The sequence below is a fragment of the Cydia strobilella genome, chromosome 8 (assembly GCF_947568885.1).
Source record: "Cydia strobilella chromosome 8, ilCydStro3.1, whole genome shotgun sequence".
Lineage (NCBI taxonomy): Eukaryota > Metazoa > Arthropoda > Insecta > Lepidoptera > Tortricidae > Cydia > Cydia strobilella.
The window spans coordinates 20159236-20174167 of record NC_086048.1 but is presented as its reverse complement, the minus strand read 5'-3'; the positions used below and the strand labels follow the sequence as shown (position 1 = coordinate 20174167).

The following is a 14932-nucleotide window of genomic DNA, read 5'->3' as shown; positions in this document are numbered from 1 at the left end:
TTGGGTAAGATAACATATCTTATCTTATTATTTCGGGGGCCCGTGCGGATACACTTCGACCCATCGAGGTCTTATGTGCAATCGCCCACTAAAAAACAACCTGACCAACCTAATTAGATGATGATGATGGAGCTCAAGGGCAGTGCTTTGAATTAATTTGATTACAGATAGCCTGCTTCAAAGTCTTAGATTCAAGATAACATAAGATAACATTATAACATTTTTAACGGCCTTTTAGCTTAGTCGGTAGTGATCTAAGGTCCCGGGTTCGAGTCTCGCTAAGGGCTTATATATATTTTACTTGACTCATATAAAAGTTTTATGTGTTTAAATACATTTTTTTTTATTATAAACTGATCGGCGATTGGCCCTAGTCACACCTGATGGAAAGTGAAGACAGGGCCTAAGATGGAGCTCACCGGTTCAGTAACAGCCTATTCACTCTTGTTTATTTACATGTTTATCTAAATGAAAAAAAAAATGAAAATATTTTATTACATTTATAAAATGTTACATTACAATGTAGCAGGTTGGGACTTTGGGACTTCCTATTAAGTATATATTATTATACCTTATACCTGTATCAGGAAGCCCCCCGTTCCTCAAACTACCTAAGTATCGTTGTACAGTCGCCATCAGATATATCGGAGCGGCCAAGGTGATCAAAAATATCTGAACACGCACTCTAGCTCCCTGACAATAGAAGCGTGTTCATATATTTGTGAGCACCTTGCCCGCCTCGATATATCTGATGGCGACTGTAGAAGGAAGCACTAGACCTTACTATTTAAATAACGTAACGTTTACAAAGCTTTAAGGGCCTTATTAATTAAAAACGACCTAAACGACACGTCATTTTTGAAATTAGAACCTTTTGCCTGAAGCAAAAAGTCGTTAATCCAACAATAACTTCTTTTACGTTTGGTTCGCGCTTGAAACTGTGCCCGGAACTATAATTCAACGTTCCATAAAGCAAACACCCATAGCCGTTATTATTTTAATCGGTCCAAGTGTTATTCAAATCGCCTACTTGGCTTGGAGTATGGAGTCGAACCATTATTGTAGCCCGTTCTATCATAAAATTTTAAATATTTTTCACCACACCAGCTTGTAAAGGCTTTCTTTATTCTTCAGTAACTGATGGTGAGAAAGTTGCATTTTATCCACACGTGGCAGATTAATTAAATGCTCATTTTGAGTTTTTTTCCTCGTGTTGTCTGGTAGAATTGACTTTTAAGGCCCAATGTGCATTACAATATACACTCCGTTTCAATCTACCTATAATTTGAACCTTACACGCTTAACTGAATTAAGTAGCATTTATTTCGTTTCAATGTTTTCTAAAACAAACGAAAGTCACCCTAATCTTCTATACAATAATGTTCAAATTAAAAATAGGGAAACTTTGTATGGTGGGCCTTATTATGATTTCTGAATGATAAATATTGTATAGCGTTCTTTTGGATTTGATTTGTAATGTTTGTTCCTAGCGTTGGTGTGGCACACATTTTGTATTTCACTCAGTAGCAAAGTTTGTTTAACCCTCATCTTAAAACCCTTGCAACGTTCAAGATTCCATTGAAGCACACACTACGCTCGTGGTTTAATTTTTTAATATTTCGCTTACTCGGGTCAATATTAGCAGGAAGAGGGAGACAGGTGGCTAATTAAAACTGATTAAATTTCATATATCATTATGATATGTCACTTAGGTTCAGATAGTAGTTCAGGTAAACCGTAAAAGTCCAGCACTTAATACGCTACTTAACCTTAACGTTTCGTAGACTCTTCCCCAACGGCCCGGCCACGACATCGCGCGGCGGCGGCAGCGGCGAGCGGCGGCCATAGTTGGGAACGAAAGGTCCAATCGCTGTGTCTCGCTCCAACCTATGGCCGCCGCTCGCCGCTTCCGCCGCCGCGCGATGTCGTGGCCGGGCCGCAAGCCTTAGTTATATTTGCTCCTGTGTCGTAATGATACGTTTGTTACTCTGCTATTAAGTCACGATTGGGTAATGGTAGGTTGGGAAGTGTGAGGTTATAAGTTGTGATTTATTGAGGTATAATTTTGGTGCGGGCATGATTTACGAGTACATAGTTAACGAATTTAAAGCTGTACACGAAAATGTGGCGAAAACCAGATGCCTTCTTGCCAAACATGTCATAATGTAAAGTAGGTAGGTAAATAAATTAAAAAGTGAAAACAATAATTGCTTCTTTCCGAGGTTTGTAAGACTTATATATACTTAATATACTCAAATCCTTGAGTTTAGGGTATAAAACGAATTCATTTTATTTCATACTTTTAGGTAAGTGTGTCAAATACCTATCTGAATTCGCAATAAATAGGTAGGTAATATGTAAACATCGGTATAAAGGCCAGTTACAGTCGCCATCAGATATATCGGAGCGGCCGAGGTGCTCAAAAATATCTGAATACGCACCTAGCGCCTTGACATTAGAGGCGTGTTCAGATATTTGTAAGCACCTTGGCCGCTCCGATATATCTGATTGCGACTGTACATACTCCGCAACCACACTTACCCGTACACCTACCTGTACCTTGGATATACATATACACGGTGGCTAAGAAATAAATGCATTCCCGTCGCGATTTCGTGGTTTGTCCCATAGTAAAACTTGCTCAGTATAATTCCAAAACCTTTCTGGCAACGGGAATACACTTATTTTTTTGCCACCCTGTATTAGATTTTGTAAAGTGGAATTTAAATGATTAGTGTGTTTACAAACTAAAGGCTAACAACCATGACCGTTCCATTTTTCATCACATCATTTTATTTCGTTTATTTTAGTATATTTCTTTAAACTTTTAATTAGGTACTTAAGACGATCCGTAGACCACCGGTACACCATGTCTTTATTATAATGCTTACGAATTATTAGTTAAGAAAGTCGACGATTAACGATCTCCAAACTAATAAGCTATAATCTAAACAATAACCAACACAAGCCAGTAATAACTCATCTTGCTTTGATTTACGGCCGCACGCATCGGCAGTCAATGATCTAAATCACTTACGGCGTGTTGATTAATACCTTAGCGCCACCATTAAGCTATTACTCGTCTTTTTGACAAAAACTTGGGGCAATTTGGGGTCTAATCACTGTAATAGGCGGTAGTTTGAACATAATTCCTAAGTGATAACTTTAACTCTTTTCGTTCTGGTGGTTATCTGCAATAACCACTTTTTATCGACCGATTATTTAGTAACAGAGCCATCTATGGTCAAAGTATCGTATTACGTGGTCAACAAGAAGGCCTAAGTTAGATAACAATGTCATTCGCAGTTCGCTCGACGGCTGTTTGTGGAACTAAATTTTTATTCGAAAACCGCCGTTTACGGAAATGTGAAAGTGTGATTTTGCTGGTAAGTAAAAAATTATAAATAATCTTTTTTTTGCTGTGTTTTGTGATACGTATTATGAAATATACTTATTCATTTATTTTAAGTGAAAAATATTTACATTTAGATTTATAACTTTTGGTAGAAGTGGACTTAGTAAAAGTGGTTAACAGCGATAACCACCGTGGCACAATTGTTTTTTGTTACTCGATTTTTTTTTGTAAAAAAATAGTTTCACATATAATGAAAAGTGTTAAATATTCAGGTTTTAAAAGGTACCTTTAGGTAAAAGCTGACTTATTCAAGGTGGTTAACAGCGATGACCACCGTGACACAAATATTTAGGTAATAAAAAAGGTTTAGGTAATAATATACTTCAAAACGGTCATAAATATAATAATTATTTCTGTTTTAGATAATGTATAGAAAAAGATTGACCGATCGAGATATCGAAAACGCTTTAATATATGAAGTTATACCTTCAGACAATGATAGTTTTGCCGGTTGAGATGAGTTAATGCCAGCAGCGGGAGAGCAAACAGCAGTTCTAGGAAATGCAACACTAACTCGCCGACTTATGCATCTATAATAAAACACAAATTCTTTGTACCACCTTCTATAAGGCATGCAGTAGCCAATCATCTACCAATAAGAGGCACATCGCGACGATGCAGCGTATGCAGCACAAAAGCCAAACCTGTCCGCACTGTGTGGAGCTGCAAAATATGCAAAGTACCACTTTGCTACTGTAAAGAGGGAAATGCGTACTTTAATTCACATCGTGATGTGAATTAAAGCACGCATAAGACCGTGGTCTTATGTATTAATTGATTTTGTTTTGTATATAATACAATATTTTTGCAAATAGGACTGTATACTTGTATCACGGTGGTTACACCTACTAACCACCCTATAAAACACCCCCTTCAAACAGAAAATGAAAAAAAGTCATGGATTTTCATATTATTAGCCCAAATCAATAAATAAATGCAAAAAATAAGTTTTTATTATAATAAACAAAAATCTGTGACACAAAGAGTTAAAAGATAAAGTTTTTTGGTGCACTTTATGCTAATCAAAACGCTCGATGTCCGTCCACTTTTTGATTGCAGTAGGTAATATTTCTTTGGAATTCATTAAACAACTTCAAATACCGAGTATCTTTTACGTTCAACTTTTTTTATTATTATTAGATGTATTGTTTCATCTTGGTCAATAATTTTACTACACTATTAAAACGACTTGTCCGAGCTTTGTTTCTTAGCCTCAAACTATCAGACGATTTAATGAACATTACAAATGAATAACCCGTTTATTCTTTATACTCATAATGTATTGCTTAATTTGTAAGAAGCACAGATTTAACAGCATGTGACCTACAACAGTGGAGACATTTCTAACACCACCTACTCTATAACACAACGGCCCAATCTGGTCAAACTACATTGTTGTATAATTTGTCATTTTGAAGGACAGACAAATTTCATTCACAAATTTAATCTGCAAAGGTAATTTTAAGGCCTTTTGGGCCTTATTAAACCCTTAACAATTCTACTTTTAGAAGATAGACAGACCAATTTGAACGTAATTGCACTGACATTGACATCACAATTAAATTAATTTGAACCATATTATTTAGTTATCGTGTATTTTGCTCGTACACACAATGTATTGGCGCGGGCACGATAACTAAATAACAATGATTCAAATACCATTCTGATGTCAGCGTGCGTTAGAATTGATCTGCTGGTCAAACTATATTGCTGTATAGGTAATTTACATATTTTGAAGGTCGGGCATAAAACCCCCAGATGCCTTTCAATTCAAAAACTCATACACAAATCCAATCTCCAAAGGTCACTCCAATTTCTAAAAACACTCAACTATCTACTTTAGATTGACTCACAAATGCAAGGGTCGGTCGTAGAACGCTCAAAACAAAATGGTTATAAAGTTTTATTGGAGTTAGAAACAGTTTTCCTTATCGCTGACAAAGGGACGTAAATTCGGTTCGTTATCGTGAGCAATGGGACCCCGCCCTAATTACTTATTTCAGCTGTTTTTAAAATCGGATAAAAGTTTACGGGACTAGTGTTGTGGATTTAAGCTTTGAGGCGTAAACTACAAGACTTGAGTCGCGACTGCTGAGCCTTGAAGCCTCGAACCTTAAAGCCTCGGAACCTTAACGACTCGAACTAAGAGTTCGTGTTGCTGCTTACGAGCAAAGAAACCTCGAATCTTTTGGCCTCAAGCTTTAAAGCCTCCTAAGCTTTGAAGGTTTAAGTCTGTAAGGTTTTTAGCAGTAAAGGTTTGGAGCAAAAAGTAAAAGCTTTTAACAAATAAGATCAACCTATGCTATAGGGTAGGGTGAAATTTAATACGTTTTTGTGAAACAGGGAAAAACAGAAAAAGATAATTATGATTTATCGCGTTTTTAGAGTTCCGTATAGTCAACTAGGAACCCTTATAGTTTCGCCATGTCTGTCCGTTCGTCTGTCTGTCAGTCCGCGGGTTGGCTCAGTGACTAGTACTAGAAAGTTGAAACTTGGTATGAATAGATATTTGTTGTGAAATGTGAACACGCTGACAAAGAGTGCTCGAGCAAAAACAAAAAAATAAATCTTCGGTACCTCACTCATATAGGACGGAACGGAATGGGAAATTTTTAAAATATAGTTTCATAGAAAATGTATCTGGATGTACAGTCGCCATCAGATATATCGGAGCGGCCGAGAGACTCAAAAATATCTGAACACGCACTAGCGCCATGACAATAGAGGCGTGTTTAGATATTTGTGAGCACCTTGGCTGCTCCGATATATCTGATGGCGACTGTACATACGCAACGGAATCACGGTTCTAAATGGTCCACCCTGTATACGTTGCAGGCAGTAAATGCGTTAACTGATGTTAAGTTACTCTTCCGATATAGATAGGTATATTATAATATTCGTAAATTTTCTGCACAAAAATAATTTCTGCAAAGAGAGCTCAACGTATGAGCTCTAAGCTTGACACAAGCTTTTAAGGTTCGGGGGCTTGAGCTTAAGTTAAAAAGCTAGAGTTCCCTATGAGGCCCGAGTCTTAAAGACTTCATTTTGACAAGTCATAAAAAGTTTGAGTCGTTAAGGTTCTAAACCGCTTTGTGAGCAAGCATTTAACGCTCTAGCTTTCAAAGCTTGAACCTAAAGGTTCGCGAGTCGTTAAGGTTCAAAAGTCTTAAAGACTAGTCTTTTAACAACACTATACGGGACTTATTGTTTGAAAATTAACTTTTATATTTTTGTGATAAACTCAGATATTACTTGAATGGGTTTTACGACGCGGACTTACAAGGTACGTAAGTTACAAATGCGTAACTTTATTTGTTTATGCCAACGAAGTAAAGTGATATCCGTTTATTCAGCTTATACTGATACTGACCAACCGCTTACTATGATGCAATTACAGTGAGAAGGTTGGTTTTCATATAAAATTCTTTGTGACAATTTCGGATAAGATGACTTCGCTGTGACAAATCGCTTACTATGACCTATAAATCCTATTTTTATGAAATGATGTCCAGTTATACTGACAAATTCGCTGGTTTTTGTGGCCGTCCCTACGTCTTGCCCCACGAGGACGTTTGGTGCGTGCGTGGCGTTTTAGTTGTCATAGTTTAGATTCTCGGTGAAAGTTGATAATTGGTACAAGGTTAATAAAACTCATCTCTTAAAAAGGAATATGAGATTAATTTGTAAAAATTAACAAGAATAAGAAGTTAATCAACTATGCTGTATATGACATCCGCTTAGTATGACGTTTTTGTCTTTTTGACACTTCCCTTCGATGTCATTATAAGCGGATTTTACTGTATTATCCGCAAATAATGTGGTAAAAAAAATATAAAAATATTTACCGTTACCCATGGACGCCAGCAGCACCAGGGGGGTTGCAAGTGTGTTCACAGCATTTAAGATGGGAGTAAGCTCTATTTATGAAGGTCTAATCAATCTGAAAATACCACGGGCAGTTCCTTCTACAGTTTAGCTGTGCGAGGTAGGAAGTTTCCGAAGAAACTTACCCCCTTATTCATAAAACTTTACGGACCCTAATTATGTTTTTTCCCTTTCTTAAAAATACATAAGTCAAAATGACATATAGAGAAAAACGATTCATAGCTAATTCAGATCAGTAACGCGATTATGAATAATGCCATTAATGTTGAACTAAATTGAATATTTAAAGAACGCATTCCTGCCAATACACCCACAGTGAGCTAAAAGCTCGAAAGCCTCGAAAAACACTGCGCTGTGACATAAGTACCATCGTCCACACACTATGACCATTTATAAACCTTAATACCAACGTATAAGGCCCATCAGTAAACATTTAAAGAGTTGCTTAGTATACCAGTTGTAATAGGAATTCCGTGCAACCTCACTTTCGCTTAAAACGGGACGCGTGTACTGTACCCCGTGAGTGCGACAGAGACAGTTGTCGGGGACTGTCGTGCGAAGAGGCAATAACGCATAACTTAGGGTCCGGATTTAATTACGTCTGAAGGTTGAAAGTGTCGGGTTCCGTGAACGCGGGAGGTAAACGAATGTGGGGCATTTTGAATTGACAATTACATTTATTTTATTGCAACTGAGATGGACCAGAAATTGATTATTTACAAGCTCTCTCTTTAAAGCTATGTCTGTGGGATGGTGGAGGGGTCAGCTTTCAGAATTGTTCTCTTCCACCCCGCCCTATAGATAGATAGATAGACAGATAGAATACTCTTTAGTTGCACACCTCAGTAAAAACATACAAATGAAAAGAACAATTGATCAGACCTATCCGCTATTTCATAATATATCTTTCCCGACAAGGCCTAGTTTCCCCCTGGGTTGGACGGTCAGATGGCAGTCGCTTTCGTAAAAACTAGTGCCTACGCCAATTCTTGGGATTAGTTGCCAAGCGGACCCCAGGCTCCCATGGAGCCGTGGCAAAATGCCGGGACAACGCGAGGAAGATGATGAGTTGAATAAATTACTTAAATTCCAAAACTTGAAGTGATATCGATTGTGCTATATTCATCCAATTATCTTAGACGGGAAAAATAAAGAACATTGAGTCTGAACCAAAAGTGGGGTAATCGACAAATAAGAGTTTTGACGACCGGTTTGGCCTAGTGGGTAAATCCCGGTAAGGGCATTTATTTGTGTGATGAGCACAGATATTTGTTCCTGAGTCATGGGTGTTTTCTATGTATTTAAGTATTTATATATTATATATATCGTTGCCTGAGTACCCATAACACAAGCCTCCTTAGGCTTACCGTGGGACTTAGTCAATCTGTGTAAGAATGTTGCTATAATATTATTTATTTATTTACTATCTTTTCTTCTTTGTCGTCACACTCGCTTGTCATATCTTTCACCTTTACTTGAATAAAAATATTGACTCCTCCATAAATATTAAAAATCATTGTGGGTCGATGCGTGAAATACAGCGGGCTGAGCACGGTCGCATTTTTATCGCCTGTCACCATGCCTTGCTGTCTCGTTCTAACAAGTAGGTAACTGCGAAAGTGACAGACATAGTGACAGGTGATAAATAAAAATGCAACCATGCTGCCACCGCAGATTTGTATTGTTCCATTTAGTGTTGAAACTAATTGGTTTGGTCTATACTTGCAATAATGTAATTATGCTCTGTGAAAAGTAAACACTACATATCTGAACAAACAATTAAGTTATTGGTTCTCAATTATTTGTCGGATACGTAATCATTCTTTTACTATTGATTTAATTTCATTGAAGTATGTCAAAAATATTAACTTTTAGTTACTTATTTATTATTGATGTAGCAAATAAACGCAAATTGGAACGGCGAACGTTTCAATTTGTTTGTTTGATGATCTTTTTGTGAAATTCTTAGTATTAAATTTGATCCGTATAATAAATCAATATTATTATAGAAGCTCTGATAATTCACCATCATCATCATCATGTCAGCCGATAGATGTCCACTGCTGGACATAGGTCTCCCCCAAGGCTCGCCACTCCGACCGATCCTGTGCCGCTCGCAACCACCGAATTCCCGCGACCTTCACCAGGTCGTCGCTCCATCTCGTTGGAGGCCTACCGGCAGTTCGTCTTCCGGTACGCGGACGCCACTCCAGAACCTTCCGGCCCCACCGGCCATCAGTTCTGCGAGCAATGTGCCCCGCCCACTGCCACTTAAGGTTTGCAATTCTGCGAGCTATGTCGGTGACCCTAGTTCTACTGCGGATATCATCATTTCTGACTCTATCACGCAGAGAAACCCCGAGCATAGCTCTCTCCATTGCCCTTTGCGTGACCTTGAGCCTTCTTATGAGGCCCATTGTTAGCGCCCACGTCTCAGATCCGAATGTCATCACTGGCAACACACACTGGTCAAAGACTTTTGACTTAAGACACTGCGGCAATTTGGACGAAAAGATACTGTGGAGCTTCCCGAACGCTGTCCAACCGAGTCGGATTCGACGAGTGACCTCTTTCTCCTCTGATAATTAGCTTAAGATAATATGTATGTATATAATACTTACCATTCATAAGTGAAGCACTCGTTGCTAGGCTTACATGAATAAGGTATATTTGAACTTTGAAAGTTTTATTCATTATTATCTAATTTTAATGTCAAAGTTCACCTTTATCACGAAAACGTTCACATATTCGACCATAACCGACTCACGTGGGTAATGTCACTGTAAATCATAAATAATGGAACCGTTTACGTGAGGTCGCCCTGTGTAATGGAGGTACAAGGGTGACATGGTGGTTATGGTTTGGGCATGTTACAGGGCTAAGGGGTTAATAAATCGGTATCGACGGATCGTCATTAATTTATGAAAAACGGTATCCAACGATAACCCACATCATTGGGTTAAATCGAAAAAAAAAAAAAAAATTGTATGGAAGGTACCCTAAAAAAATATTTTTTGTAATTTTTATTTTACCGTTCTGTCGCCATGCATGACTTATGTATCCATGCTAAATTACAGTTAACAGCACTAACGATCACGGAGCAAAGCCGCGGACGGACAGGCAGACGGACATGGCGAAACTATAAGGGTTCCTAGTTTACTACGGAACCCTAAAAAGTATTCAGGTTAGACCAAAACATAAATCAAATATAACTCTATAGCCTGTACCTAAAAAGATGGGAAATTCTATCTATCCTCCAACTTTAGTTGACTTGAAACCCGATTGTTCCTGGCCTGCGTGATCTGACTTTAATATTTACTGAAGTTCAACATTATGATATGAAAGTGTGTTAAAGCCGTAAAGTTTTGTTTGAGTTGTAAACTGGTATTATTTACGAGCGACGTAGAAGGACGTTTCGTGTGGAATGCGTATAAAATGGCCAAAAACCGAGCATTTGTTCTAATTCTCAATTAATTTCTAGGTTTACCCTAATAGTTACAGAACTTTGTGTAGGTACTACATTAATTTGTGATAGCCATAATTTGGTATTTTTATCGTTGATAGATTGACTAATTGCTTACTATGACGTAATTACTATGCGAAGCTTGGCTTTCATATAAAAAAATATTTTCCCCTCACTAGCTCGGAAAGTTGTCTTTTATCCTTTAAAACAAGCGGGGAAAAACGCATTTTATCCAGTAGTGGGGAAAGTAATTTGACCTTGGATGGATCATGTTTAAGTAGCTTGACAGATAACAAAACGTAAAACGCTCATAATAATGATTCGTTTGATATTAATTATCATTAAACAAATGGTTTGAGAATCTAATAAAAAATACCAAATTTAGCTTTATTTAATGATTTTATATCATAAACCTTAAAGTTCCATAAGAAACGTTTGTTTTTTAATAATGATGTTAAATATAATTCTGAACGCACAAGTTGAGTCGATGCAATTTCAAAACGCATCATTGACATTTCATACGTCAGAAATGTCAACATTGTCAACAAAATTTTTACTTACAAACTTCTCACGTAAAAATACAGAATTTTCAGAGTTTTTGTTATAGTATCGTAAAAAATGAGTGATTTCAGTGATGAAGATGATCTAACGCCTGTGGATATTGCACTTTCCTCGCTATAGTGAGGTGAAAAGTTTTGTGTTACACACGGGTGCAAATGTATTTTACTTCTCGTGTGTTGAAACACTTGCTACGCTCTGGATTCTATTTTAGAACCACTCGCTTCGCTCGTGGTTCAACTATAGAATCCTTTCGCTTGCTCGTGTTTCAATTCCACACTCGCGGGTAAAATACAACTTTGCACCCTTGTATAACAAATAACTATTGTGACAAAGTCGGATAAGATGACTTCGCTTATAGTGATAAATCGCTACATGAAATTATGTCCAATTATACTGACACATTCGCTGGTTTTCGTGGCCGGCCTCACGTCTTTCTCTGCGAGGACGTGTGGTGCGTGCGTGGCGTGGCCTGTAAGTTGTTTTAGTTTTGGTTCTCAGTGACAAGTTGATAATTGGTCCAAGATTAATAAAACTCATCTCTCACAAAGGAATTTGAGATTAATTTGGAAAAAATTACAAAAACAAGAAGTTAATCAACTACGCTTTATATGACATCCGCTTAGTATGACGTATTTGTCACTTCCCTTCGATGTCGTTAGAAGCGAATTCGAATATATATACTTATGGTGTATAGCTTAAAATACCTTATAAAATCAAAATATTTAATCAACCATAATTTTTTTTTTAGTTCAGAAGCTTTATTTATCTCTGGAACCGTGATAACTAGACAGTTGAAATTTTCACTGATGATGTATTTCTGTTGCCGCTATAACAACAAATACTAAAAAGTACGGAACCCTGTGGGCGAGTCCGACTCGCACTTGTCCGGTTAAATCATATAACTACCTATTATCAGGCCAATGTGAACGTACATTAATATCAGAATGATATTTGAATGATGTCATTTAGTTTCCATGCATTTACTTGTCTGTACATTTATATTGGCGCGAGCGAGTCGCAATTTAAATTAATGATATAATTCTGATGTCAGTGTACGTTAGCATTGGCGTCAATGTGTAAAAATTTGTGTATAATGTGGATTTATATGTTCTGTATATCAACTGAATTTATTGGGCAAGCTTAGCTTTTTTTGTTGTCCAACTTTGACCTTACCACATTTAAGTGACCTAGCACATCACTGAAAAAGAGGATTAAATCCTCTACACACGACAATAAGTCTGAAGGTCGCAGCGCCGCGTGTGTAGCGGCACTTAGGTGGAAGTTCGACGCCGACGATAAACGGCGTTTTGGGGCCGGTGGTGTAAGGGAGAAGCGAAAGCGATATGGGCGTTAACTAAGACCAAGGGTCAGTTGCACTAACCACAATTGACGGACTGGTCAACGTCAGTCAACAGTGAACTATGAAACTTCTCATAAAACAATATTTACTGAACGTTTTAACGGTGACAGAGGGTTTGGTCTAAAGTTCGATTCCTACCTTAAATGGCGTTCTGGGGCCGGCGGCGTGAGGGAGAACCAGATAGCGAATAAACGGCTTTACGAAAAACCAGAGCTGGGTTCTAAGCCAGTATTAAGGATGACATATGCTAGAACGGTCCGGGTCCGGGCCGAGGCGTCCGACACTTGGTTTTTAATAGAAAACATCACGTGATATGCTTATGCATGCAATATAATTGGTATGAGCACTAGAATAGGTATAATATACGTATAAGTAGGTAATTAGGTACCTCTTAAATACTAACATTATGCGCCCTACCCGGGTGTCATGTACTGACTACATTCTACATACTAACATCTTCTGTAATGAACATGACTTTTAATGTGAAATAAATGAAATGAAATGAACTTATTACCGAGGCTCGGGAGTGGCTAATGAAAAACGAATTGTTGTGTTTTATTTTAAAAAGCCGTCATAAACCGTCATGTTTATATCAATTTCAGTCATTTTAACTCGCACCATACCCCAAATTTCGCGCACCCTCCAGCAAAATCGAATCACAGTCTGATAGAAAACGTGCAGATTGCGTCGGGCCCTCGGGGCCGATTGGGGCCCATCGGGGCCTATCGGGCCATAGTAGCCTAGCGTAATGGAGATTGCTCGATTGAAACTCTTGGAAATATTTACCGACAAGACGACCTTGTCTTGCGCAAGTGAAATACTAAAATTATTAAATACTTACAGATATTGTTTTGGGCAACAAAAGTGTCCAAAATCTTAGAATACTTTTCCATTGTGCGATTTGTGCTCGTTCAAAAATATCTGTGACAGTATAATTTTATTGTTCTACATCTACATATAGGCATGGCTCTTTTTGTTAAGCTATTAGAGAAAAGAGAAAAGAAACTTTGATTGCAAACTGATAAGTACCTAATATGTACAATGACACATTTATAATAAAACGTTTCTACAGTTCTATCGCAAAAGTTTGTTTTATACCCTATTAAAATTTTGAGCCTACTTATATTGATTTCAAAACGGCATGCGTAAGTCCAAAGTTCAAAAAACCCATTCAAAGGTCGCCTCAAAAATATTTGACTCGATCTAAGTGTAGATGATACGAGTATAAATAACAGATACGAATCTGGCGTGACGCGCCCGCCGTTACTGCCGCGCCGCACGCGACTGCCATTGTTTTCTAGGCTAAAAGTTTTATCGCACTTTTTCGCTATGTACTGCTTATTTAAAGACCTCGACTGTGGGATATTTTATAGTCTGTAATAGTCATAATTCTTCTTTAACGTTGAAATATGAAGACGGTTTAGACGCTTTTTACGGTGACGCTGCAAAATTTTACTTGTAATAAATAGGAGCATTATTTTCATAACCGTAACATTTGACCAGACCAGAAACATTGAATATTTAAACGAGGGTTAAATATCCTGTGATGATTTTAATATTAATCAAAACGGGTCTATTTTTATGACCTAAAAACTTCCTTTGAGTTGCGAAAACGTATGGGTTTTTTATAACCCAACGAAAAATTACACACAAGTACCAACATTTTTTTCTAGATACGTTGTTATTTCGCATATTTATCCCACCCGAAATAAGAAGCTCTTCGAATCAACCAGCAAACGTCTAACGAAAATTAAAATTCGACAACAAAATAAAGATCGACCCCAGGCATGACACTGAACTGTTTACTTATCTCGTTGCAGTAAGGTCTGCGAATAGTAAATTGTGTCAACGATGTTACCTAAACACTTAGCAATAACAGTACTTCTGTTAGCGGGGTTCAAAACTGCAAGAAATCGTGACAGAAATAAAAAAAAACTGCAAGCAATAGTGATCAAGCAAAAAAAACTCATTTAGTGAAATGACGCGTGATTAATGCATTTTTCAAAAATAGTAATAACTTATCCAACCCAAAAATATAATTAAGCGACGTTTTTATATTTGCCTAGTCGTAAAGCATGCTCGCGAAACTGATGGCCGGTGGGGCCGGAAGGTTCTGGAGTGGCGTCCGCGTACCGGAAGACGAACTGCCGGTAGGCCTCCAACGAGATGGAGCGACGACCTGGTGAAGGTCGCGGGAATTCGGTGGTTGCGAGTGGCACAGGATCGGTCGGAGTGGCGAGCCTTGGGG

General features: G+C 37.8%; 1 protein-coding gene across 2 annotated transcripts in view; it reads left to right on the top strand.

The window, feature by feature from the left end:
* Positions 1-14932, top strand: part of LOC134743756 (EGFR adapter protein-like) — a 146917-nt gene that overhangs the window by 109860 nt on the left and 22125 nt on the right. The window lies entirely within an intron of this gene.